General features: G+C 38.7%; 1 long non-coding RNA gene across 1 annotated transcript; it reads right to left on the reverse strand.

Annotated features, from left to right (window-relative positions):
* Positions 1–6,124: 6,124 nt before the first annotated feature.
* On the reverse strand, positions 6,125–8,386 carry LOC140008130 (uncharacterized). The gene is made up of 3 exons (XR_011815532.1): positions 8,262–8,386; positions 7,163–7,226; positions 6,125–6,340 (listed from the first exon to the last, which is right to left on the reverse strand). It is a non-coding gene; the product is annotated as an uncharacterized lncRNA (long non-coding RNA).
* Positions 8,387–25,911: the final 17,525 nt, after the last annotated feature.

The following is a 25,911-nucleotide window of genomic DNA, read 5'->3' on the forward strand; positions in this document are numbered from 1 at the left end:
ATGTTTGAGATGACTTCATTGACCCAAATGTTAGAAAAAGTAAAATTGAAGTACAAGAAAGATTTGTCTTGGAAATTCTTGAAACTTTAGTGGCTTTGTTAACTGAATTTCCGTACGAATTTTTATACGAAATTTGACAAAGGAATAGCCCTTATATGATAGGATAATACTACTAAATTTGGTGCCATTCCAAGTCTATTTCAATGCTCAACCAAAGTCTTAAAGTTCATGTTTTAAATCTGGAAAACCCTTGTTCAGTGAGGAATTTCAGCAACTTTGAGCAGCTATATCTTAGTGCTCAAAACTCTGATTCTTGTTCCGCTTGTTGTGCCTTAAATTTTGATTGTAACTCTAATTGAGTTTCAAATTTCAGAGGCTAGTTCATATTCTGTGAATTTTTCCGAATTTCCAAAGTTGGCCAAAAACTAACCTCGAAACTGTCTTGGTATTCCAAAACAGCAACTTGAAGCCAAAATTTGAATGTCTTCCATTTGGAATCATGGAAAAGTTCCTTCTACAAACTTTTACTACTTTGGAAGTAGTTTCCAACGGTACCAAGTTTTCCAATTTTGGACCTACAGAAAGTGAGATACGATTTTCCAAAGATTGCTTGTCAAATCTAAAATTTCCGAACTAAAAGGAAATTGAGTTTTTAGAACTCACCTTTTTCCTTCAAGATCGCTTGACCGTTTTACACTTGATTTCAAGATGAAAATCAGATTTTTTCTTGTATTTTTAAACCCCCCTTTTGAGCCTCGATTTACCAGTAATTAAGGTTCATTTTCATGATATTTTTCTAGATTGTACCGGTGTGCAATCTTCCGTGATAATTGAGGTTTCTAAGTGGTAGTTCATTATTAATTGCTCAAGCACTCAAGAGGACCTTCAAGAGGATCCCACGGTGGACGCCTGAAACCTCAAGGGTGCTTTACTTCTTGAATTAGTTGGTGAGTGTCAAGTGTATGTGAACTTGATACGTGCTTAATTGTTATTAGTGATTGGAGATTTTGAAAATGCTGAATCGAGTATGTACTTTACCGCACTCATTCTCATTTAAATGAATCGTGATTGAATTGATTGAAATGGAATGAATGGAAAAAAATGTATTGAATGAAATGAATGATTGAATTGTATTGAATGAATTGGTATGCTATGGCTACATACGTCGTTGGAGTGAATCTCCTCGACTCATAAATGTTAAGTGGGGGACGCCCAATTTTCACTGGCCAACCTTGGACTCAAGCCGGCATGGACTTGATCGGGCTCCTTGGTGAACTATGAGAAAATATAAGCTTGACCTATTGAGAGGTCTTGCTTGGCATACTCGAGCGGTATCGCCTCAAACAAATGAAAGGCGGGCCCGGTATAGGGGTATATAACGGTTAACAAGGACATGATAAGTGAAGCTCTATGGACTATAGCCTACCTGATTGACGGAGTGTCAATTTGTGGAGGTTCTTAATCGTGCAAGTGGAAAATTGTGACGGCCCCACCTCCCCCTAAGGCGAACCAGAGGGTTCGGCGGGCTGCCTGCCCAGCTCTCGCCGGGACTCAATCGCTCACTACAGTCCTCAACCCAATTACAATATAAATCTCAAAATTACTTCAAATTCTCCAATGATTACATAATACAAATGCAGCAGAAAACTGATTCCAATCGTGGAACGTATACTTACATCCATATCAATTTCAAATATTTATACAAGACCAACTCGTACATAAAATAGATCCAAACTTAAACTGTACATGGTATAAGCCATCCAGTCACGTGAATAAGCACTCCAAGCTTTCCTTCGCCTTGAGCCCTGTGGGGGGGGAAATAAAATATTTTTGGGGTGAGCTAGAAGCTCAGCGAGTAACCATTAAAATCAGTAATCAATTCAGTTTCACAGTCGTTCATTTCAGTGATGTCATGATTTCAAGATCAAATGTACATTTATTGCTCTCGTGAGCCAGCGAAATCGTTGTACTTAAACACCCAACGCTCCAAACAAACATTTAACAGTAAACAGTCAGTGGGGGAGCCATTTGCTCCAGATGAACAGTACACAGAGGTGGAGACGTTGGTGTTCAGCACACGAATTCCAAGCACTCATTTAAGCCAAAACATGTCATGGGCCACATGCAAGCACTCATGATATGCAATCAAGTAAATAGTGCAATAAACGGTTCATAAGTAATTTTGGAAACAGTTTAGGGTCACTCACCTCCACGGCTCAGAAATCATCCATCACATAACATTGCCTTGCTCAAAACCAAGTCTTAGATCACAAACCCAATGCAAACAAGTCCCTTCAAAGTTCGGACAGCACTTCCCCTACATTTGCTAACTTTTCCAGCCATCATGGCTTCATTATTACTTCAGCCAGTCCCAAAGTCACACAAATAAGTTCATCTAATATCCATTCAGCAAGCTCCAAGTAGTACAAAGACAAGTCAAGCTAGGGAAAAGTCCGGAAATGAAGGTTAAGCTCAAAACCAGAAAAACAGTTTTTGACGTCATTTTGCGGTAATGGTATCAAAGGCGTTACGATTGTCGGATGAAGGTGCAGGACCCACCGTTTCGAACCTAAGAGACAGGGCTACAACAATGTAGAAGGCCACTCAATCCAAATCCTAGCACAACTAGGTCAAATATGCCAAAAATACCAAACCAGAACCACTAAAACAGGTTCACAACTCCCACTATGCTGTAATTGGTATAACTCGGTCTGTACAGGTCCAAATGCATTGATTCCAAAGGCATATGGAAGCTAAGACATCCAGCTACATTTCATCAGAAGACACCAACATCCAAATCCAAAGCAATTCCAGTCAAAATGGCCAATTACAAGTGCAGTTTTCGCATTCTGATCAACCCAGAACAGCAACAGTAAAATCGACATATCTCACTCTACACTAGTCCAAATGAGCTGAAATTTTACAGGCACTTCAAACACATCAATACCTACAACTTTCATGTTTTAAGCCAAGGCCAATTCGGCCTCTAACATGGTGCAATAAATTCAGGCAGAATGTAGCTTCATGAACCCTAACTTTCAAAAATTTATTCCAAATCCAAAATTGGTTGCAAATATCAATCATTTCCATCCACTAGAGTCATAACCCCTCATTATCAATCATCATAAGCAACCACAACACCATAATCCAATTAAACCAGAAAAATCATCAATAAAATCAAAACTTCACCAAATCACTTCAAACCAAGATAAAACCAGAAATTTCAGCACTTTAATCACTACTAATCATATCTTAAGCATCAATAGGTGTAGGTGGAAGTTTAAGCTTCACTTACCAAGTAAACAAGAGAGGGGAAGATGTTGGACACCTTAGCTCTTCCAAAAAACTTCACTAAAGCACTCACTATCACTAAAAGGAAAGATTGTATGGAGTAAAAACTAATTCAAACCCTTGGTTTGGTTGATTTGAGCTAATTGGGAGCTTGAAAATTGAAGAACCTTTCTTCCTTCTTGAGCTAAGAGGGCCGGCCAACAAGAGGTGAAAAATGGTGATTTTTGGGCAATTTTTGAAGATATTTACTCAAATGGGTCAAAAGTCAAAAAGGTGAATAGTAACTCTTAAGTTAAAACCAATGTAGTGGTGACACTTGTCACCTTCATAAATGCAATCTTATCTTTCTCTTTCCTCTCACATCAATCAAATCTCACTCTCTACTTATCTCTTAACACCCGATAAATTTTACACAGTATCCGAAACTTAACCTTATTGGCCGAATTTTTCCGAACTTTTCGCACTAGTGGGTCCCACGTCCATTATATATTCTTAATTTTCCAAAAACTCTCCAAGGCTAGAAAAATCATCTAAAAACTATAATTACTCATAAAAATTCCTCAGGAAAAATTTCCTAAGCCAGGAAATGCAGAAAACATGCTATTAAAGGAAATCAAACCCTCGGAAAAGATTAGGGTTTTTACGGGTTCTCACACTCATACTTTTCGGGGCGTCACAAAAATAGCTCCTGAGAGCTCCTATATCCTTGAATTATTTATGTTTATTTTTCTAGCTCGAATTGTTAGTTACGTGACTATTATTGCTTTACTTGTCAATTGGGATTGTTACTTGAACAACATGCTTGCATGTGTGTTATCTTAGCCTCACGAGCGATTGCTTACCCCGTAGATGTGAGACCCCGGTTAGTCCTTAAGTTTGTTGATATGTGAATGAAGGTTCATTTATGTTGCAAAGGAAATTTTAAGATTTATTTAATTTCCTTATATATTCGTTTTTGACAAAACCCTAATCGGACCCTTCCAAAACCCTAAGTTGGGTTTAAAACTCTATTTTCATCCATGGTAAAGTGTGTGCATTAATTGCATGTGTGTATGTGAAAACATGGTTAAGTTTAGGTGATTAAATTGGTAGGGTGATTAGTGGGGAAACTAAGCAGATTAATTAGTTGGGACTAGATTAAAGTTTACAATCTATGGAGTAAATTGATAGGAAAGGAAAAGTATAAGGGCAATAGTGGAACAAAAGCTAAGTTGAAGTGCAAGGGTTAAGAAACAAATAAGGTACTTTTGTGTGATTGGTTAGCCATAAGAAATATCTTTCCTAAGTGGCTTTGCACCACATATTAGTCACAAGAAACATAACCAAGTCATTAGTAAGACAAAACAAAGCAAAACAAGAGAGAGAGAGAGGGAGTGGGCCGTGGGGGAGAAGAAGGAAAAAACAAGGGAATGTTTGCAAAGGTCAACCAAAATTCTTCCATAAATCTTCATCTTGAAGCATAAAGAATCCACCTTGGAGTTGGCCTAAGGTCATTAGCCATCATACATACGTTATCTTGAGACGGTGACGAGGTGAACGGAGACGGTGGGACCCACTGACGGTCGAGTTTGACCAAGTGCCTTTTTTTTGTCTACCTTTGGACTCTATGTAAGTAACGGGGACGTTTATGTGTTATGTGTTAAATGTCACCAATGTGAATTGTATGTGATATATAAGGGTGCTTAGGCGAGCATGTACTTTATCTCACTCGACCTAAACCCTAATTTGTACTTGCAATTGATATGAATTATGGCATATGAACTGTATTGGAATGGAACCCTTGGAGCATGTGGCTCGGGGTGGCTTTTTGTGTGTGTGTGATGTGAAGCTATGTGTAGGCCCGGTCTAAAGGACTAGACGGACTATTCGAGCCAGTTAGGGCTTAGTTGGAGTTAGTCCAAACTATCCTTAAGATCACCAATTTTGTGAATACAAGTCGAATATGATTCGAAGCTCGAGCCATTTGTGTGTGTGACAGCCCCACCTCCCCCTAAGGCGAACCAAAGGGTTCGGTGGACCGCCCGTCCAGCTCTCGCCGGGACTCAGTCGTTCACTACAGTCCTCAAATAAATACAATACAAAACTCAAGTATACATCAAATGGTCCACAAATACACACCCGTCTCCAATAATTACATGTCACAAATGCAGCGGAAACTAATCCCAAATATACATAAAATAATTCCAAATCCAAAATTGTACAAAGTTTAGGCCATCCATACACGTGCACAAGTACTACAAGTCCTTCTTTCGCCACGAGCCCTGTGGAGGGGAATAAAATATTTTTGGGGTGAGTTAGAAGCTCAGCGAGTAACCATTAAAATCAGTAATCAAATCGGTTTCACAATAGTTCATTTCAATGATGTCATGAATCAAATGATAAGTCCAGAAACAATTACATCATTTGCAAAACAGTAAATATGGATTATCAATAATTCAAGAAACATTTACAATGGAAAGCGATAGTAACATTCATGAAAGGATACATTCATTCTCCTGACATTTCCTCGCTCATTTGGTCATTCATTTCATTTCATTCACCCCGTCCCTGGCTTTTGGCCAGGCTCCACCAACCTACATAGGTAATACTCGAGTATACCAAACGTTCACCCAAGTTCCTAATCGCCTGACCGAATCCGCTTCTGGCTCAAGACGACCGGTAACAAGGGGCAATGGCCAGTTCAGCCCAAAAGGCTTACTGTGACAGCCCCACCTCTCCCTTGGGCAAACCCTAGGGTATCAGCGGACTGCCTGTCTAGCTCTCGCCAGGACTCAGTCGTTCAAAGTACTAATATCATCAATGAAACGAATGTAACATTTGACAATGTAGGGGATTGAAACACTAACTCAAACATGATCACTAATCCAACAATTCAGCTTAGTACATATATCATCGTATGCCAACTTACCACGCTTCACTCAAAATTACATAATATAAATCACCCTTAAGAATTTAAGCTTACAAGTCTGCTTAAACGAAAGTTACAACCTCAAAACGCAAGAACGGCAAAATAAAGCTAAGAAAGCCCTCGATCAAATCCCTTCCCGATCTGTTAAGGAAAACAAAGGGAATGGGGTGAGCTAAAGCCCAGTGAGGTTCCAGGTAAACAAGTAAACACATAGCCACATAAAATCACAAAATAGCCAACTAAACACCGTACAGTAAAATAACAGTTTAATTACAATTCAATTCAAGGATACGGGTGGCTTTCAAAAGCCAAAGGTCCACTTGAGCTTGATCATAATTGCCTCCTGTTGACACTCCGTCAACACTTGTAACAGTATATAGGTCCGTAGAACACCACTTTCACCAGTCTCCGTCCCCCAAACAACCCCCCACCGGGCCCGCACTCCATAAACAGTAGTTTGGTAATATTCGAGTATACCAGGAATCCGAGTTTCCAATGCTCAAGGATTCCAATAAAACAGTATCAAGCCGAGGATTTTATCACTGGTGGTGCTGGACAACACAACAAGCAAGCACAACGGCTATGCTTCACCAGGGACCTCCAGGCAAGATTCAATTTCCAGTGAACAGTAAACAGTCCTCAAGGTTTATCGGCCTTCTCGACCAAGCCCTTGCTGGCTCGATACAACCGACTCACCTATGAGGTTGGGTACCCAAACAGTAACAGTAGTTGGCGGAATGTCATCCACACAACTTAAGCACGGTCATTTATAGCAATATCTCATTTCATATTACTTCATTCAGTAAGTAGAGCCTCAGTGGAAAACAAGGAAGGTCAAGTGCGATAAAGTACACACTCGCCTCGATTTTAACTAAAACAGTGTTTGGCTCAAACAATAGCAAATCAACGATTTCAAGTATGCAAGTATTCCACATAACAAGTAGCAAGTAGTGAAACACTCACCTGTCAAGCAAAAGTAGCAATTGACATCAAACGTCTCAGTTACGATCACCTTTGTTGCCCAAACCTAGGTCAAAGAGTGAAACCATTAACAATTGGATTCGTTCCTTACTCAAGTATAGGTTCATTAAGAGACCAAGTGAGTAGCCTAAGCTACTTAATCTATCATGCAAATGAGGACCAAACCATGGGAAAAGTTGATAAGAAAACAAGTTTGGTATGTACATGAAAGTTCGGCAAAAGAAGGGTTTCACCAAAGCTCAAAAGTTTCATTACGGTTAAACTGTCTCGCCCGACCAGCCTCGGGAAAATGGTCACTGTTCATGGTAGGAGAGTCAGAATTAGGTTCTGTCAATTGCGTTGGAAACTAGGTTCTTAAGGTTAAATTTGTCGTGAAGAAACCATTTCCAAAATCCCAGCTTAAGTGGCTCAAAATTAAGAAGCCAAAAGAAATTTCTGGACTGCCTAGGATGAACAGTACCGCACGGGCAGCCGACTTCCACGACTTGCCACGGATTACTCGGGACAAACCAGAACATGAGCCAGGTACCATTTTAAAGCTCTAAGAGTCTATTTTCCAATGCCACAAACGGCACTCAATTCAGATCAGTGAGTAAAACGTTATAGCCTTTACAACATCGCTGGACAGAAAGTTTCTGGACCTAGTCCAGTTTTGTCCCTTTGCTTGCCACTCAAAATTTACTCAACCAAATTGGCTAATTTTTTGTAGACAACCTCTACACACATAACCCAACATATATCACTCACATTTGTAGCCAATCGGACAGCAAGCTGAACAGTTTCGGTCAGCATCCTTAATTCTTTCCCAACTTTCACTCTTCTCATTATTTTCACCTTTTGCACATCTCAAGTATTACATCTAACCATATAAGGTTTTAAAACATATCAATACCTCATAAACATAAATGAATAAGAGTTGAACATTTCATCAAACACTTGGTGTGCATACTAACAATTCATCCACTACTTGTTTAATTCAAGGGGTTAACTTTCAATTCCAACCACAACAACTTGCAATTCATGATTAGAGCTTATAGTAGATGATCTAACACATAAAACTCCCAAACTAAAGAGTACTTACCTTACTTACAAGGTGCTCAAATCACCAAAACAATCCACCAAAATGAAAGCTTCAAGCTTGGAACAACCACAAGGATTGGAGGAAAGTTTCTCACTAACTCTAGATCTTTCTCTTTTGATTTTTCTCTCAAGCTCACACTAGGTTTAGAAAGCTTTAAGATGGAGTTTCTCTCCTTCTCTTGGAAGCTAAGAAGGGCACGAAATTATGGTGGAGGAATGGAGCAAAAATTGGTTTAAAATTCATCTAATCTTTGGTCAAACAAGATGCATGGCTAGGATTTTGCCACTTGGCCTAATTCTTGTACACAACTTCTCTTAATTCTTTGACTAATGCCATTCTTACCTTTCCAAATGCACCAATAATTATTCAACACCTCTAATCTCTCACATAAAGTCTCTACCACTAATAAAAGAACACTTGGACAATTACAAGTGGTGATTTATTTACAACCTAGCTCAAGGATATATTTTACTTCAAGTAAAATGAATTGAAATGAAATGCATGGAAATTATTATAACACATAGAAAATAATTTGTAAGGGCATATATTAAATGGTCTAGATCTTATAATAAGGCATGTAAATAAGAAAATTGTGTTTTAAAGTGAGGCTCCATACAAGGGATTTGTTGTAACACATTGTGAAATATAATGCTAGGGCATATAAGAGGTGGTTTAAATCTTGGTGCAAGGCATGTAGTTTGGGGAAATTGTATTTTAAAAATGAGGGTTCTCACACTCTCTCCCTCTTAAAGAATTTCGCCCTCGAAATTCTCTGCTTGATTATTGAGTAGTTCAAATTATTTTCGATGAATATCGTTTTTAACTCTCTCGAGTCCTGTGAACGCATGCTTTAGTAAGACCAGCAATACCAAGCCATATTATGTAGGAATTGAAGCTCCAAATCTTTATTTAGAACATGTATCAATTTACAAGTTTCATAGTTGTATAACCTATCGAAATATAATACTAGCTTGTTCCCATGGAAGAATAATCCTTATGTCTTTACTAATCAATGTTGGAAAAGTCATTTGGAGTAGAAAAGTATCACTTATAGCCATACGTTTAGAGAAAGTAGAAAAGATGTTCAAAATGCAAAGTTGTAAACTATCCGACCTAAGGTGGTTTGAAGAACTCATTTTCCTTTCATTTAAGTCTCGATTCCACTCATAAACCAACCTCAAATAGTTTACCAATTCCAATCCTAAAGTTGAGAATGTAAGTAGGAATAATCCTAGGAAAAATAGAAATTTTTTTTTTGTTTTAGTTTTGCGTGATCTCATTTGAAAATCTTATCTCGAGATTCTTATGTCCAAAAACTTAAAACTTTATACCGTCGGAATATGGATTCAAATTGTTACAACTTTATAGAAGGTACCATTGTAAGATCCAATCCACGAGTCGGTTAAATTCCAACCTAAATTTGCTGCTTCACCCAGTAACAGACAGAACAGGTATACAGTTTCAGTCAACTTTGAAAAATCATAGATATTCATGGGAATTGAGAACAATACTGATACTCTGAACCTAGTTTCAAACATAATAAATGAAACTCAATTTTGACTTTTCTACATCAAGATATAACAAATTCTATAAAACCTTCCAAGGTTCCCTGCGGAAAAATTTTCAGCGGCACATCCTTTGTGTTTACTAACTTTTCCTTGCCCATTCAAGGCTTCATTCTTCACATGAAATAGCTTCAACTCAAGCATATAAATATCAAGCCCACAACTCACTACATCAAGCATATAACCGTTTCTACTCAAGTTTAGCAAAATGAAACCCGAAGCCGAAATTCTTAATCACAAGCTAGAATTTTCTTTAGGCAAGTCATAACAAAGCTATCAGACCATGGTTAACACTAGTTCAACCCATGAAATTTTCCATAAAGTTGCCAAAAGTACTACCTTAATCCACTAGTTTACCTATATTGGTAGTAGAGGAAAATTGCTAGCCAAAGTTACCTTGTAACCTCAAGAAAGATGGAAATCCAGGGCTTCTTCCTCAAAAATCGCTCCACCAATACCTTGAAATCTTTCTTAGTTAACATTTCCATGGAGTAACTTCATATTCAAGTACAAAATTGAGGTTAGAGTTGGAGGTCTCTCTTTGGTTTCTCTTCTCTCATGGTTCGGCCAAGTAAGAGGGAAGATGAAGACAATTCAGTCAAATTGTTGATTTAGTCAAGGTGAAAAATGTGACGCAAACCTTAATCTCGATAAAAGAAGAGTTACAAAATGGTTACTATTCTTACTGGCTCTTTAACCCATGCACTGTATATTAAATCATTTCTTCCCTTCGAGCGACAAACAATAAATTTTTTAACTCAAAGACCAAAGTAAGGCAATAAACTCAGGGATAAGGATCCAATACTGCACAACCACCAATACTTCATAGCACTTATTAAAACAGCCGGTACCAAGTCCACTGTTCCTAAGGGAATACATCTTGCTATATAAAAAAAAATGTCACTATGCATAGTCCAATGATTATAACTTATCCGGGCAAAACCTCATTAATGGCTAGTCAACTAGGCAAATATACTGATGCAAACTTATTCTGTACCTCTTCTGGAACCCCTACATATTTCCTTTCAAGTGTATGCCCTGATACGGTAGTTCAATGTTCTCTAGGTATTTTGGTTCCCATCATCTTTTCCAGTACTCAGTTCATCTCTTTTGGAACTCTACTTCTTTTTGAACAGTCTCTATTTTCTTATGCAGATCAATCACCTTTGTCATCTCACCGATTCACTTATCGATAATAGCTTGCCAGGCAACTCTAATTATGATTGGCTTCGTAGAAGGTCTAGTCATATAACTTTTAAGTTCATTCATTTCCAATCCGACCACGAGGAATTAAACTTAGCTATTCTCAATTGAGATAGACGAGAAAGCAGTACAAGTGGGGCAATACTTCAAGATACTATACCACTTATTTCTATTATGGTGTCTTAACACAAGAAGTACCACTGCCACTTATGTACATAGTGAAACCCTAAAGCGTATTTTGTATATCAAAAGTTCCACACCTTATCTCAAGCTTTTGCGTACAGGTATAGAACCCAATTCTTTTCTCCAATCCCCATACAAAATTCCAAAACTCTTGATCTCAACACTATAATAATCAAAACAAATCCATACTTTGATATTAGTGGATAGGTGTCAAGGAAGTATAGGAAAGAATGTCACAAGAGGAGTAGAAATATCAATGTAGTTGTAATCAAACCGCCTCACATTCGAAATAAACACTTATCAAGTCTTCACAGTCGCAGGAGAAGGAAATAGGTGTTCAGTGCAAATTTCTCAACGTACACTACAGTCTAGCCACCGTCTATAGAAACGCTAACAGACTATTTCAAGATTAGTCCATGATAACTTCCGAGATATATCCCCTCAATCAGTCCAACAACTAGGTCAAGTGTCAGAATCTTCCGCGCCTTGACTTTTACCATTAAAACTTATCTCAAGTACCATCAAGATACAGACCCTTATTCTAGTGCTCTCCCCTTTTTGGTACTCAAGTACAAGAATCCACAATAAGATAATTCACAACTCGAGCCGGCCGGTCCCAAGAGTAGATCACCCATATTACAGATTCCTACCCGACGTACATATCTATTCCTCCCAAGTATCTTGATAAAGGGTTTATGCTTATAACAGTCATGATTCATAGCTTACGCCCCAGAAGAGCACCTAGTCCTTACCACTTACCCACATATTCGGACAATAACACCACTTGACCCCAAACTCACTCGACGTAAGGACCACGCGAAGCAGCAAAAATATCTTCCATTCTTTCAAACCAATTCTGTGAGGACTCGCAAAAACTATTATTTTATGCCTAATTTATGGCTTAATAAATTATTTAATTGAATTTTATTTCCAAGGAATATTTTCTAGTCTTATTAGACCTAAATAAGTGGTAGTATATCTTCGTTATATTTTTAAAATGATTCGTTTCGAAAAGTAATTTCCTAGAGCGCGTTTAGTAAAAATAGTGAATAGTACCTGGAGATTTTATCCGCGTAGTAGCACAATAAGCTTGGAATATTGGAGACTTGTACTATGGTACTAAAATAGGTAATCTTAAGTATAAATATTCAAGTGATAGTTAGTAGTGCAATCGTTATAAGAATTTTTCGAAAGTTTCGCGTTATAGCGGTAAAATTGACGGTACGCGTTTTCACACGCGCGACTTCATTTGAGGGACTTTAGACCCTTATTCCGGGACAACTAAGAGTGAATAATATTTACATGAATATATATACATTGGAGGTTTAGTGCACTAGTGAACCAATCGCGCGAGAAAAATCGAGTCCAAACGCATCCTAGTTGCACTATTTCAAGTTGACTTTGGAGCAATTTTTCACCACACATTTAATCTTCTTTGAGAAGCCAACTTAGATCAAAATCACACTCTCTCTTCTCTCTCCTCACAGCCGGCCAAGCTCCCCTCTCTCTCTAACTCATTTGCAACAAAAATTCTGCACACTAATCTCACCCAAAACCACCCCAAATCACCTCCAAATCACACCAAACTTGGAGACCACTTAGCAAATCTCTTGGAGGTTGGATTTAGCTAACAAAAGGCTGCATCTTCACGGGTTCTTGGAGCTTCAAGAGGGCCGAAATTTCTGATCTTGCACACCCAAGGAATAGGTAATGATCAACCCTTGGATTCTTATCTTTTGGAGATTATATGACAAGATTAAGCTCATGCATGCACTTAGTTACTTGATTATGGTGTAAAAATGTGATTGTGGGCTCTTGGAATTCCCACACTTGGGTTGTTGTTGCTGATGTGATGATTAATGGTGATTATATTGTTGGTTTAGTGATTATAATGATGCATTAGTGATGGGAAATTAGTGGAAACTTCATTGGGTGTAAGAGGCTAAACTTTCCGATTTTGCCCCTGCCATGTTCGGCCATTTCCAGGCCAATTTTTAATGGTTTAATTGCTTGAATTGGATGTTTGTAGGATGTATTAGATGTGTGAAAAATTTCATTTAAAAATAATGAGGTTTGAATGGGCAAATGAATTTTTTTTAGAAACCAGCAAATCTGGAAAACTGATTCGCGTATGCTCTGACCAGCAGTAGTATTTTGGCTATAACTCTGTCCTCAGATGTCGAAATCATGTGCCGTCGGTGGCGTTTGAAACTAGACATTCCTAGCTTTAATTTGGTATATAATGCACGTTCTCATTCTTTGTGGGCAAGCCGAACCAAATGTTTTAAGTTCGCTGTCCTGTTACTCTGTTCTTCTGGAATGAAGTGTTCAGGCAGCAACTTGATGCCCGAATTTGAACCAGATGGGTGCCGAATTTGGAAACGATTTCTTCTGTGATATTTTAACTCTATGAATGTATTTTCCAACGGCGTAAGCCATGCTCGATTTCAAGCTATAATGACTGAGTTGCGACTGAAACAAGTGGACTGCTCTGTGTTGGAAAACCCTAATCTTTGGACTGGTTTGGAACAAAATCTTGGAGTGAACTTGTTAGTTGATGTTTTTGATATTAAACACTTACCAAAGGTATCATGGGTATATCTTAGACCCTTATTTCACAAATGAACCATGGTTGGATAACTTTCTTGGTTAAACGATTGGAAAATTTGGAAAATGAAAGTCCAAGGCAGATTGCCTTAGGATTTTTCTTGAACTTTGGTTGGCTCATTAACTACCTTGCCGAAGGTATTTTTCCCCGAAATTCGATAGAGAGATACTTTCCATATAGTATTGAAACACTGCCAATTTTGGTACCGATTCAAGTTCGTTTCGATACCCAATTGAATTACTAAAGTTAGAGGTTCAAATCTGGAAAATTCTCATCCAGTCTTGAATTTGCTCAACTTCGGGCTACCGTATCTCGGTGCTCGAGACTCCGATTCTTGATCCGCTTGTTTTGTCATACACTTCACTTGCAACACTAATTGAGCTGAAAATTTCAGAGGCCTGTTTGCAACGTGCGAATCGTGCCGAATTTTCAAAGTTGGCCAAAATCCAACTTCATTCTGCCTTGTGAACCAACCCAGCATCTTCAAGCTCAATTTTGACCACTTTTCACTTCGATTCATGGAAAAGTGTCTTCTAGGAACTTATAGTACTCTCTAAGAGGTTTCTAACGGTATAAAGTTTTCCAATTCTCGACTTATACCGAGCGAGTTATGATTTTTCAAAGATTCATCATAAAACTGGAAAATTTTCCAATTTCAAAGAAATAGAGTTTTTCAAAAAAACTCTTTATTCTTTTGATGTTCTTAAACGTTTTGCTTACGATTTTCATGATAAAAACTCAAATAATATTATACCTAATAAAAGGCAAGTTGAACCTCGATTTACGTGTAATTGAGGTTCCTTTTTTTGCGAAATAATCCTTAGATTGTACTAATGTACAATCTTCTTGATAAGTGGGTTAATTGTATGATTATTCGCTATTAAATTGCCAGGCGCGCAAGGAGACCTTCAAGAGGATCTCACTGTGGACACTTGAACTTCCGGAAAATAATTCTTATTGAATTGCTCGGTGAGTGTCAAGTGTGTGAATTTTGATACTTGCTTATTTGTGGGATTTGTTGAAAGTTTTAAAAATAAGGGCGGGTGCGTACTTTATCGCATTCGTTCTAATTTCAAATGAATGAATGAAATGTATTGAATGAATGAATGAAATGCAATGTTATGTCATGAATGCTTATGTCGTTGGAGTGAACCTCCTCGACTACCAAATGAATGGGGGACGCCCAAACTCATAGGCCGTACTTAGACTCGAGCCAGCAATGGGCTTGGTCGGGGATTTGGACGAGCCATGAGATACAAATAAGCTCGACCTAATAAGAGGTCTTGCTTGGCATACTCGTTGAGTATCGCCCAATATTGGCCATTGTGGGCCCTTGGGGTGTACGGTGGACGGAGGGAAGTAAGTGGTGATCTACGGAAATGGAAATACCGACCCGGTTGACAGGAGGGTCAATGCGGGAAGGTATACGAATGACAACGGCAGATCAAGTGGAACTTAGCTCCTGAGAGCTACTATATCCTTGAATTGTTTCTGATTACTTTTCCTGTTTGATTGATTGATTATTGAAAAGACATGGCTTTACTTATTAAATCTGGGATTGTTATTTGACTAAGTGATTGCATGTGTGTTCTTGGCCTCACGAGCGTTTAGCTCACCCTATAGTTTTGTTTTCCTTAACAGGACCGACTCTTGGAGAAATATGGAGAAACCATCTGTTGTAATTTGTTAAGACTCCTGTTATATATTTTGACTAGGCCCTGGTTTGGGTTGTACTTTTGGGAATTGTAAACTTGAAAAGTTTGGGCCCTGATGTGTACTTTGAATTTAAGTCGTTTCATGATTACCCGATATACTGGTTATACATTGAGTGACTTATTAAGCTTGAACGCTTCCGCATTATTGTATTCATGTTGCTCTCATCGAAGTGTTTAGTTCGGTTTGAATTTGGATGGAATTGCTTGAGTCCTGGCGTGAGCTGGGCAGGCGTCCGCGGATACCCTTTGGTCCGCCTTAGGGAGATGTGGGGCGTCACAGTTGGTATCAGAGCCATATGCCGACAGTTGGGACTTTACGTCCTTCGTCTGGAAAAGCCCCGAGCCTCTCGTTCGTGAAGAGTCACGAAGCGAAACTCTCCGTAGGGGATGCCCGCGTGCGGGTGGCAAGCTGATAGGTACCCCGTGATGTGACCCTGAGAACTGTCACAGTTGGTATCAGAGCTTTGGCTTCAGATCTCTGTAGCGTATCCTAGGCTTAAAGTTTAGGATGCCTGACTGTGGGATTAATTTGGATATTATGTGACAAGGATCTATTGTATCTTAGGGGTTAAAGAAATTTATTATTTGGGAGTTCTTATTTGGGACTTGCAGAGGAAACTGAGGAGTTAGGTGATGTTATATTGAAGGAAGATATGGGATGAGAGATTTGTAGTGAAAGATTGGATGAATTTGAATTATCATTATATTTGTAAGTGTGGAAAGAATTGAGATAATTATTAGTACTGGCTATGGAGGGTAAGAGACCGAGATTTGATAGTCAAACTCCATGTGTGATGATTTTGAACCAAGATAAAAGTACAAAGGAATAAAATGTATTTTCCGCCCACATATCTTCTAAAGATATTCTGCTTTGAAAATTTAAAGAAAAACTAGGATGTACTAGTTTTATTTGTAAGCGATGAGTGGAAGTAAGATATATATGCTTTAGATATGTGTAATTTTCCGATTTTGGTAAAAGGGTGAGTTTTACTTGAATTTCACATTTGAAAATTTGTGAATAACTAATGAGTTGTTGAACTTTGTATATGATGGGTTAATACAAGATTAACATTTTCTAAACTAAGTTTTCCCCCTTGATTGTATATTGGTGTAATCTCACACTTGAATTTGTCCATGCTTTACACGAAGAAAAATATATATATATCCTGAGTTTTCGAAAGAATGGCAAGCTTACGTTTAATAATGTGAATCCTGAACTTGATAAGATTTTTGATTACTTGAAATACTCTTCTTATGTTTTAAAATTCTTGACTTTCAAGAAGAGTGAGCCAATTTTAAATGTACGGACTGAGGCAACTTTGAGATATAGAGAGCAACTGCATTCAAGAGTACAAGTTAGTGTGAATTGATTTGGTTTCCATTTGACACGTAAGGTAGTAAGTTGTACTTATTCTTGGGTTTGAACTTGGAGCTTGAAACTTTAATTACAAAACCCTAAGACTGGTTATTTTGGAGATGATGGTGTTCCGACTGGTGGCTGGTTATTAAAGATTTTGAACTTCGAATGGATAATCTTGGTTTTAGCTTGCGTTATGGCTTTATTGGATCTAATTTCGTAAAGGCGTGTGATCTGATTGAAATTAGTGATGTCTGGACCCTTTGGGTTAACTATGGACTTAGAAAGGGGTAGTGCACGCTGTGAGGCCTTTTGTATCCTGCTTGTATGTACTTCTATATTTTTGTGGCACTTAATTGCCTATGTGCAATATTGGACATATTGGTCTTGTTTTGTAACTTCTAATCGTGTTATAACTTTTGATACATGTAACGAATCATGACCTGATTTTAAATGTGTTTGCAACTTGTATACGCAATGTGCTCTTTATGCTTAGTTATGCCTTTTCCTGTGCTTATAGACTTTTCTTAAGTAGGGTAGCAGGAACGAGAAAAGGGGACCGTGACCGAGGGCTTAGACAACCCTGTACTTGTGAGACAAATTGATAGACAGTTTCATATAATTTAATAGGTCCCTAGTACCGAATATGAATCGAACATAAACCCGAAGATCCGATCTACTAGTGTATAATGGATTAACCTAGCTAGAAACTTGGTGAGCTTTTCTTGTGCGCAACATATGTTATGATTGGTTCTGTGCCAGTATTTCAATCTTAGGAAGTTTGAACTCCGAAAGTATTGCAGTGGGTTGGTAAGAGAACTCGAGCTGTCTGAAACCGATTAGACTGAGCTTACTTGAGACTTGAACCTGTTTAGGCTAGTGTGCTCTTGCGTATCCTCAATGGACCTAATTTGACTGAATATATGGAATGTGGACTTGAATTTTGTGACTGTTTAAGAATGTAAATTGCTGGACAGAGGTTATGTATAGATTACCGAGGCTTAAATGATGCTACGGTTAAGAATAAATACCCACTGCCCCACATTGATGAACTGTTTGACCAACTGCAAGGGGCGGTAGTGTTTTCAAAGTTGGATCTAAGGCAAGGTTACTATCAATTGAGGATTTTGGAGAAGGATATACCTAAGACTGCTTTTAACTCAAGGTATGGGCACTTCGAGTTTGCAGTGATGCCTTTTGGGTTAACCAATGCACCTGCCGCTTTCATGGATTTAATGCATAGGGTTTTTAAGCCTTACTTGGATCAATTTGTGGTGATCTTCATTGATGATATTTTGGTGTATTCTAAGAATGTAAAAGATCATGAGAAACATTTGAGAATGGTTTTACAAATCTTGAGGGAACATCAGTTATATGCTAAGTTTAGCAAGTGTGAATTCTGGCTAAAGGAAGTGACTTTCTTAGGACATATAATTTCTAAGGATGGGATTAAAGTGGATCCAGCTAAAGTGGAAGCTGTTTCGAAATGGAAACGACCGGAAAATCCAACGGAAGTTCGGAGTTTTATAGGATTGGCAGGGTATTACCGGAGATTCATCCAGGATTTTTCGAAAATCGCTGGACCTATGACTGAGTTGACCAAGAAAAATAGAAAATTTATTTGGAGTTCTAAGTGTGAAGGAAGTTTTCAGGAGTTGAAAAGACGGTTGACTAGAGCGCCTGTTTTAGCTCTACCAAATGGACATGATAGTTTTGTGGTTTACACAGATGCATCTAAGGAAGATTTGGGATGTGTTTTGATGCAAAATGATAAAGTGATAGCTTACGCCTCTAGAAAATTGAAGCCGCATGAAGGAAACTATCCGACCCATGATTTGGAGTTAGCGGCTGTGGTCTTTGCTTTGAAGAAATGGAGACACTACTTATACGGAGTGACCTTTGAGGTTTTTACAGATCACAAAAGCCTTAAGTACTTATTTTCTCAGAAGGAGCTGAATTTGAGGCAACGTAGATGGATGGAATTTCTGGAAGATTATGACTGCATTATTAAGTACCATCCTGGGAAGGCCAATGTAGTGGCCGATGCTTTGAGCCGTCAGGTACAAATGGCTGGATTGATGGTTAAGGAATTTCGATTGTTGGAGGAAGTTAGCTATTGGAATCCTCGATTAGAACCAAGGAAAGTGATTTTTGGGAATATTGTGATAACCTCCACTTTATTGGGACGTATTAAGGAATCTCAGGAAAAGGACCCTGAAATGCAGAAGTTGGTAGAGAAAGTCAAGATGGGAGATCAGACCGATTTCACTTTGGGATCAGATGGAATATTAAGATTTCGACATCGGGTGGTTATGCCAAAGGATGAAGGGCTTAGAAAAGAAATTTTGGAAGAGGCACACCGATCAAAGTTTACAGTACATCCAGGAGGGAATAAAATGTACCAAGACTTGAAAGGTCTATATTGGTGGAAAAATATGAAGAAGGAAATTGCCCAATTTGTTCAGACATGCTTGGTTTGTTAACAGGTTAAAGCCGAACATCAGAAACCATCTGGGCTTTTACAACCTCTAGAAATACCTGAGTGGAAATGGGAAAATATTACCATGGATTTTGTATCGGGCTTACCAAGGACACAGAGAGGCCATGATGCCATTTGGGTGATAGTAGATAGATTGACTAAATCGGCTTATTTTCTGCCGATTAATATGAAATATCCATTGGAGAAGTTGGCCAGATTGTACTTGGACGAGATCATCAGATTACATGGTATACCTGTGAGTATTGTGTCGGATAGGGATCCAAGATTTGTTTCGAGGTTTTGGCAAAAGACGCAAGAAATGTTGGGGACTAAGTTGAACTTTAGTACCACCTATCATCCCCAGACTGATGGACAATCTGAAAGAACAATTCAAACTCTTGAGGACATGTTAAGGACTTGTGTACTGGATTTTGGAGAGAATTGGAGTAAGTTCCTGACTTTAGTGGAATTTGCCTATAACAATAGTTTCCACTCTTCTATTCAAATGGCTCCGTATGAGGCACTTTATGGTCGGAAGTGTAGGTCCCCAATTTGTTGGGATGAAGTAGGTGAACGGAAAATCTTAGACACGACTACTGTATCTTGGATTGAGGAGGCCAATGAAAAGGTGAAATTGGTACGGCAAAGAATTCAAACCGCTCAGAGTAGACAAAAGAGTTATGCCGACAATCGGAGGAAGGATTTGGAGTTCACTGTTGGAGATATGGTATTTCTCAAGATTACGCCTTTAAAAGCAAGTTTGATGTCCGGAAAAGGGAAGAAACTACAACCAAGGTTTGTAGGGCCCTATAAGATTATTCAGCGAGTTGGGAATGTAGCCTATAAGCTGGAATTGCCACCGAGTTTATCTCGTATTCATAACGTGTTTCATGTGTCCATGCTTAAGAAGTATCATCCAGACCCCTCTCATGTTTTACAACCGGAGAATATTGAGATTGATGAAACCCTAACCTATGAGGAGAGACCGGTAAAACTTTTGGATCGAAAGGTGAAGGAATTGAGGAACAAGCAGATACCACTAGTGAAAGTTTTATGGAAGAACCATGGAGTAGAGGAAGCAACATGGGAAGTTGAAGAGACAATCAGGGAGAAGTATCCAGACTTGTTCATCGACCAAGGTAAATTTCGAGGACGAAATTTTCTTAAGGAGGAGAGGATGTGAGGACTCGCAAAAACTATTATTTTATGCCTAATTTATGGCTTAATAAATTATTTAATTGAATTTTATTTCCAAGGAATATTTTCTAGTCTTATTAGACCTAAATAAGTGGTAGTATATCTTCGTTATATTTTTAAAATGATTCGTTTCGAAAAGTAATTTCCTAGAGCGCGTTTAGTAAAAATAGTGAATAGTACCTGGAGATTTTATCCGCGTAGTAGCACAATAAGCTTGGAATATTGGAGACTTGTACTATGGTACTAAAATAGGTAATCTTAAGTATAAATATTCAAGTGATAGTTAGTAGTGCAATCGTTATAAGAATTTTTCGAAAGTTTCGCGTTATAGCGGTAAAATTGACGGTACGCGTTTTCACACGCGCGACTTCATTTGAGGGACTTTAGACCCTTATTCCGGGACAACTAAGAGTGAATAATATTTACATGAATATATATACATTGGAGGTTTAGTGCACTAGTGAACCAATCGCGCGAGAAAAATCGAGTCCAAACGCATCCTAGTTGCACTATTTCAAGTTGACTTTGGAGCAATTTTTCACCACACATTTAATCTTCTTTGAGAAGCCAACTTAGATCAAAATCACACTCTCTCTTCTCTCTCCTCACAGCCGGCCAAGCTCCCCTCTCTCTCTAACTCATTTGCAACAAAAATTCTGCACACTAATCTCACCCAAAACCACCCCAAATCACCTCCAAATCACACCAAACTTGGAGACCACTTAGCAAATCTCTTGGAGGTTGGATTTAGCTAACAAAAGGCTGCATCTTCACGGGTTCTTGGAGCTTCAAGAGGGCCGAAATTTCTGATCTTGCACACCCAAGGAATAGGTAATGATCAACCCTTGGATTCTTATCTTTTGGAGATTATATGACAAGATTAAGCTCATGCATGCACTTAGTTACTTGATTATGGTGTAAAAATGTGATTGTGGGCTCTTGGAATTCCCACACTTGGGTTGTTGTTGCTGATGTGATGATTAATGGTGATTATATTGTTGGTTTAGTGATTATAATGATGCATTAGTGATGGGAAATTAGTGGAAACTTCATTGGGTGTAAGAGGCTAAACTTTCCGATTTTGCCCCTGCCATGTTCGGCCATTTCCAGGCCAATTTTTAATGGTTTAATTGCTTGAATTGGATGTTTGTAGGATGTATTAGATGTGTGAAAAATTTCATTTAAAAATAATGAGGTTTGAATGGGCAAATGAATTTTTTTTAGAAACCAGCAAATCTGGAAAACTGATTCGCGTATGCTCTGACCAGCAGTAGTATTTTGGCTATAACTCTGTCCTCAGATGTCGAAATCATGTGCCGTCGGTGGCGTTTGAAACTAGACATTCCTAGCTTTAATTTGGTATATAATTCACGTTCTGATTCTTTGTGGGCAAGCCGAACCAAATGTTTTAAGTTCGCTGTCCTGTTACTCTGTTCTTCTGGAATGAAGTGTTCAGGCAGCAACTTGATGCCCGAATTTGAACCAGATGGGTGCCGAATTTGGAAACGATTTCTTCTGTGATATTTTAACTCTATGAATGTATTTTCCAACGGCATAAGCCATGCTCGATTTCAAGCTATAATGACTGAGTTGCGACTGAAACAAGTGGACTGCTCTGTGTTGGAAAACCCTAATCTTTGGACTGGTTTGGAACAAAATCTTGGAGTGAACTTGTTAGTTGATGTTTTTGATATTAAACACTTACCAAAGGTATCATGGGTATATCTTAGACCCTTATTTCACAAATGAACCATGGTTGGATAACTTTCTTGGTTAAACGATTGGAAAATTTGGAAAATGAAAGTCCAAGGCAGATTGCCTTAGGATTTTTCTTGAACTTTGGTTGGCTCATTAACTACCTTGCCGAAGGTATTTTTCCCCGAAATTCGATAGAGAGATACTTTCCATATAGTATTGAAACACTGCCAATTTTGGTACCGATTCAAGTTCGTTTCGATACCCAATTGAATTACTAAAGTTAGAGGTTCAAATCTGGAAAATTCTCATCCAGTCTTGAATTTGCTCAACTTCGGGCTACCGTATCTCGGTGCTCGAGACTCCGATTCTTGATCCGCTTGTTTTGTCATACACTTCACTTGCAACACTAATTGAGCTGAAAATTTCAGAGGCCGGTTTGCAACGTGCGAATCGTGCCGAATTTTCAAAGTTGGCCAAAATCCAACTTCATTCTGCCTTGTGAACCAACCCAGCATCTTCAAGCTCAATTTTGACCACTTTTCACTTCGATTCATGGAAAAGTGTCTTCTAGGAACTTATAGTACTCTCTAAGAGGTTTCTAACGGTATAAAGTTTTCCAATTCTCGACTTATACCGAGCGAGTTATGATTTTTCAAAGATTCATCATAAAACTGGAAAATTTTCCAATTTCAAAGAAATAGAGTTTTTCAAAAAAACTCTTTATTCTTTTGATGTTCTTAAACGTTTTGCTTACGATTTTCATGATAAAAACTCAAATAATATTATACCTAATAAAAGGCAAGTTGAACCTCGATTTACGTGTAATTGAGGTTCCTTTTTTTGCGAAATAATCCTTAGATTGTACTAATGTACAATCTTCTTGATAAGTGGGTTAATTGTATGATTATTCGCTATTAAATTGCCAGGCGCGCAAGGAGACCTTCAAGAGGATCTCACTGTGGACACTTGAACTTCCGGAAAATAATTCTTATTGAATTGCTCGGTGAGTGTCAAGTGTGTGAATTTTGATACTTGCTTATTTGTGGGATTTGTTGAAAGTTTTAAAAATAAGGGCGGGTGCGTACTTTATCGCATTCGTTCTAATTTCAAATGAATGAATGAAATGTATTGAATGAATGAATGAAATGCAATGTTATGTCATGAATGCTTATGTCGTTGGAGTGAACCTCCTCGACTACCAAATGAATGGGGGACGCCCAAACTCATAGGCCGTACTTAGACTCGAGCCAGCAATGGGCTTGGTCGGGGATTTGGACGAGCCATGAGATACAAATAAGCTCGACCTAATAAGAGGTCTTGCTTGGCATACTCGTTGAGTATCGCCCAATATTGGCCATTGTGGGCCCTTGGGGTGTACGGTGGACGGAGGGAAGTAAGTGGTGATCTACGGAAATGGAAATACCGACCCGGTTGACAGGAGGGTCAATGCGGGAAGGTATACGAATGACAACGGCAGATCAAGTGGAACTTAGCTCCTGAGAGCTACTATATCCTTGAATTGTTTCTGATTACTTTTCCTGTTTGATTGATTGATTATTGAAAAGACATGGCTTTACTTATTAAATCTGGGATTGTTATTTGACTAAGTGATTGCATGTGTGTTCTTGGCCTCACGAGCGTTTAGCTCACCCTATAGTTTTGTTTTCCTTAACAGGACCGACTCTTGGAGAAATATGGAGAAACCATCTGTTGTAATTTGTTAAGACTCCTGTTATATATTTTGACTAGACCCTGGTTTGGGTTGTACTTTTGGGAATTGTAAACTTGAAAAGTTTGGGCCCTGATGTGTACTTTGAATTTAAGTCGTTTCATGATTACCCGATATACTGGTTATACATTGAGTGACTTATTAAGCTTGAACGCTTCCGCATTATTGTATTCATGTTGCTCTCATCGAAGTGTTTAGTTCGGTTTGAATTTGGATGGAATTGCTTGAGTCCTGGCGTGAGCTGGGCAGGCGTCCGCGGATACCCTTTGGTCCGCCTTAGGGAGATGTGGGGCGTCACAAGTTCTCGGCAGCTTTGGGATCTGGTCCTCTAAATAATCTAGGGAAAGCGAACTTTGGAACCATTTCAGGGCCCTATCTTCACTTACTTCAAGGTTCCTTTACTAGTTACCCGGTACTTGATCTCGATGGTCAACCAAACAGGCCAGTAAACAATAGATCAGTCATACGATTGATAGCTGTAGCTACCTGGTCTCCTTCTCGTCCTTGGTTCTAATTGACTACAGACCTTTATTCCTCCTCTTAATCTTGGACCTACCTAGATCCGCACCCATGGCCCCAACCATATTATCGTCTAGTCTCCATGATTACTCACTAGTCTAGGGCCCAAGTATTATAACTGACAAGGTAAGCAAATAGGGGTATACAATATGCTTATTCATATTTAAAAGTCATATAAGAAATGGAATCGGAGTCACGATAAACGAGTAAAATTGAAAAGCAGTTAAAGGCTAATGCCGAAATAAGGTCAAAGCCAAAAGTCAAAAGTTCAAAAGTCAAAGATCCAAGTTAACAGTCAAAAATAAGGTCAAAGCCAAAAATCAAAAGTTCAAAAGTCAAAGATCCAAGTTAACAGTCAAAACACTATACATAAAGGCTCCTAACAGTCATTTATAAAATAACAGGACCAAAAGTAGCAAGCAAGTACGAGCCTCAAGAGTACAGATATAGTCGTACAGTCATATCAAACAAAACCTAGCACAAGTGTCAAAAGAAAACCGTACAACCACCGAGCCACAACCTCTCCTATCCTTTCTATGTGAAATAGTCAAAATCATCCAAGGTAGTAGCCTAGGAGTAGAGGCTTAATCCGTCGTAGGACTAGTTGACCCCCCCCAAACTGGCGGGTTTGTCTCTAATCTCGCCTCCTATGTAAGAAGCCTCGTCACTCACTTCTCCCAGCAGATCACCACAAATATTCTGAATGGACTTTGCTCTAATTCTCACTTTCCTGGCTCTTAACCACATCATACTCAAGTTCCTTAATCCGCTCCGCTTGCATTTCAATAGTTTTCTTCAAATAATTCATTTCAAATCCAAGCCTAGTATTATCCCTCGCTAGGACCTTTCGCTCCTTCACTATGGCCAGAACTACTTCATCAGGGTAAGTATAAGTATAATGGCAGTCGAAATGCCTGTAGCGGTTAGATGGGCTTTAATAGCCTCTATCGTTTTCGGCCTGATTTGATACTTAATCATCTGTAAGTTCCCACGGAAAAACTCACCAACTGGTCTATTGCTAGGGCCACAAGATCCGTCCATCGTACAAAAGACGTAAAGGAACCTGATGCACTCTTAAAGGAAAATAGTCAAATATAATCCTCAAGTCAAAGATTTCTAATTCACTCAAGCCAATTCAAACCAAGGCTCTAATTTTTATCCCTACCAGCGGTCACTCAACTTTCAAACCAATCCCACAGTCCGGCATCCTAAACTTGAAACTTAGGATACACTACAAAGATCGGAAACCTAAGCTCTGATACCAACTGTGACAGCCTCACCCCTCCCTTGGGCAAACCCTAGGGTATCAGCGGACTGCCTGCCTAGCTCTCTCCAGGACTCAGTCGTTCAAAGTACTAATATCATCAATGAAACGAATGTAACATTTGACAATGTAG

This window comes from Coffea arabica, chromosome 6c (genome assembly GCF_036785885.1).
Source record: "Coffea arabica cultivar ET-39 chromosome 6c, Coffea Arabica ET-39 HiFi, whole genome shotgun sequence".
Taxonomy (NCBI): Eukaryota; Viridiplantae; Streptophyta; class Magnoliopsida; order Gentianales; family Rubiaceae; genus Coffea; species Coffea arabica.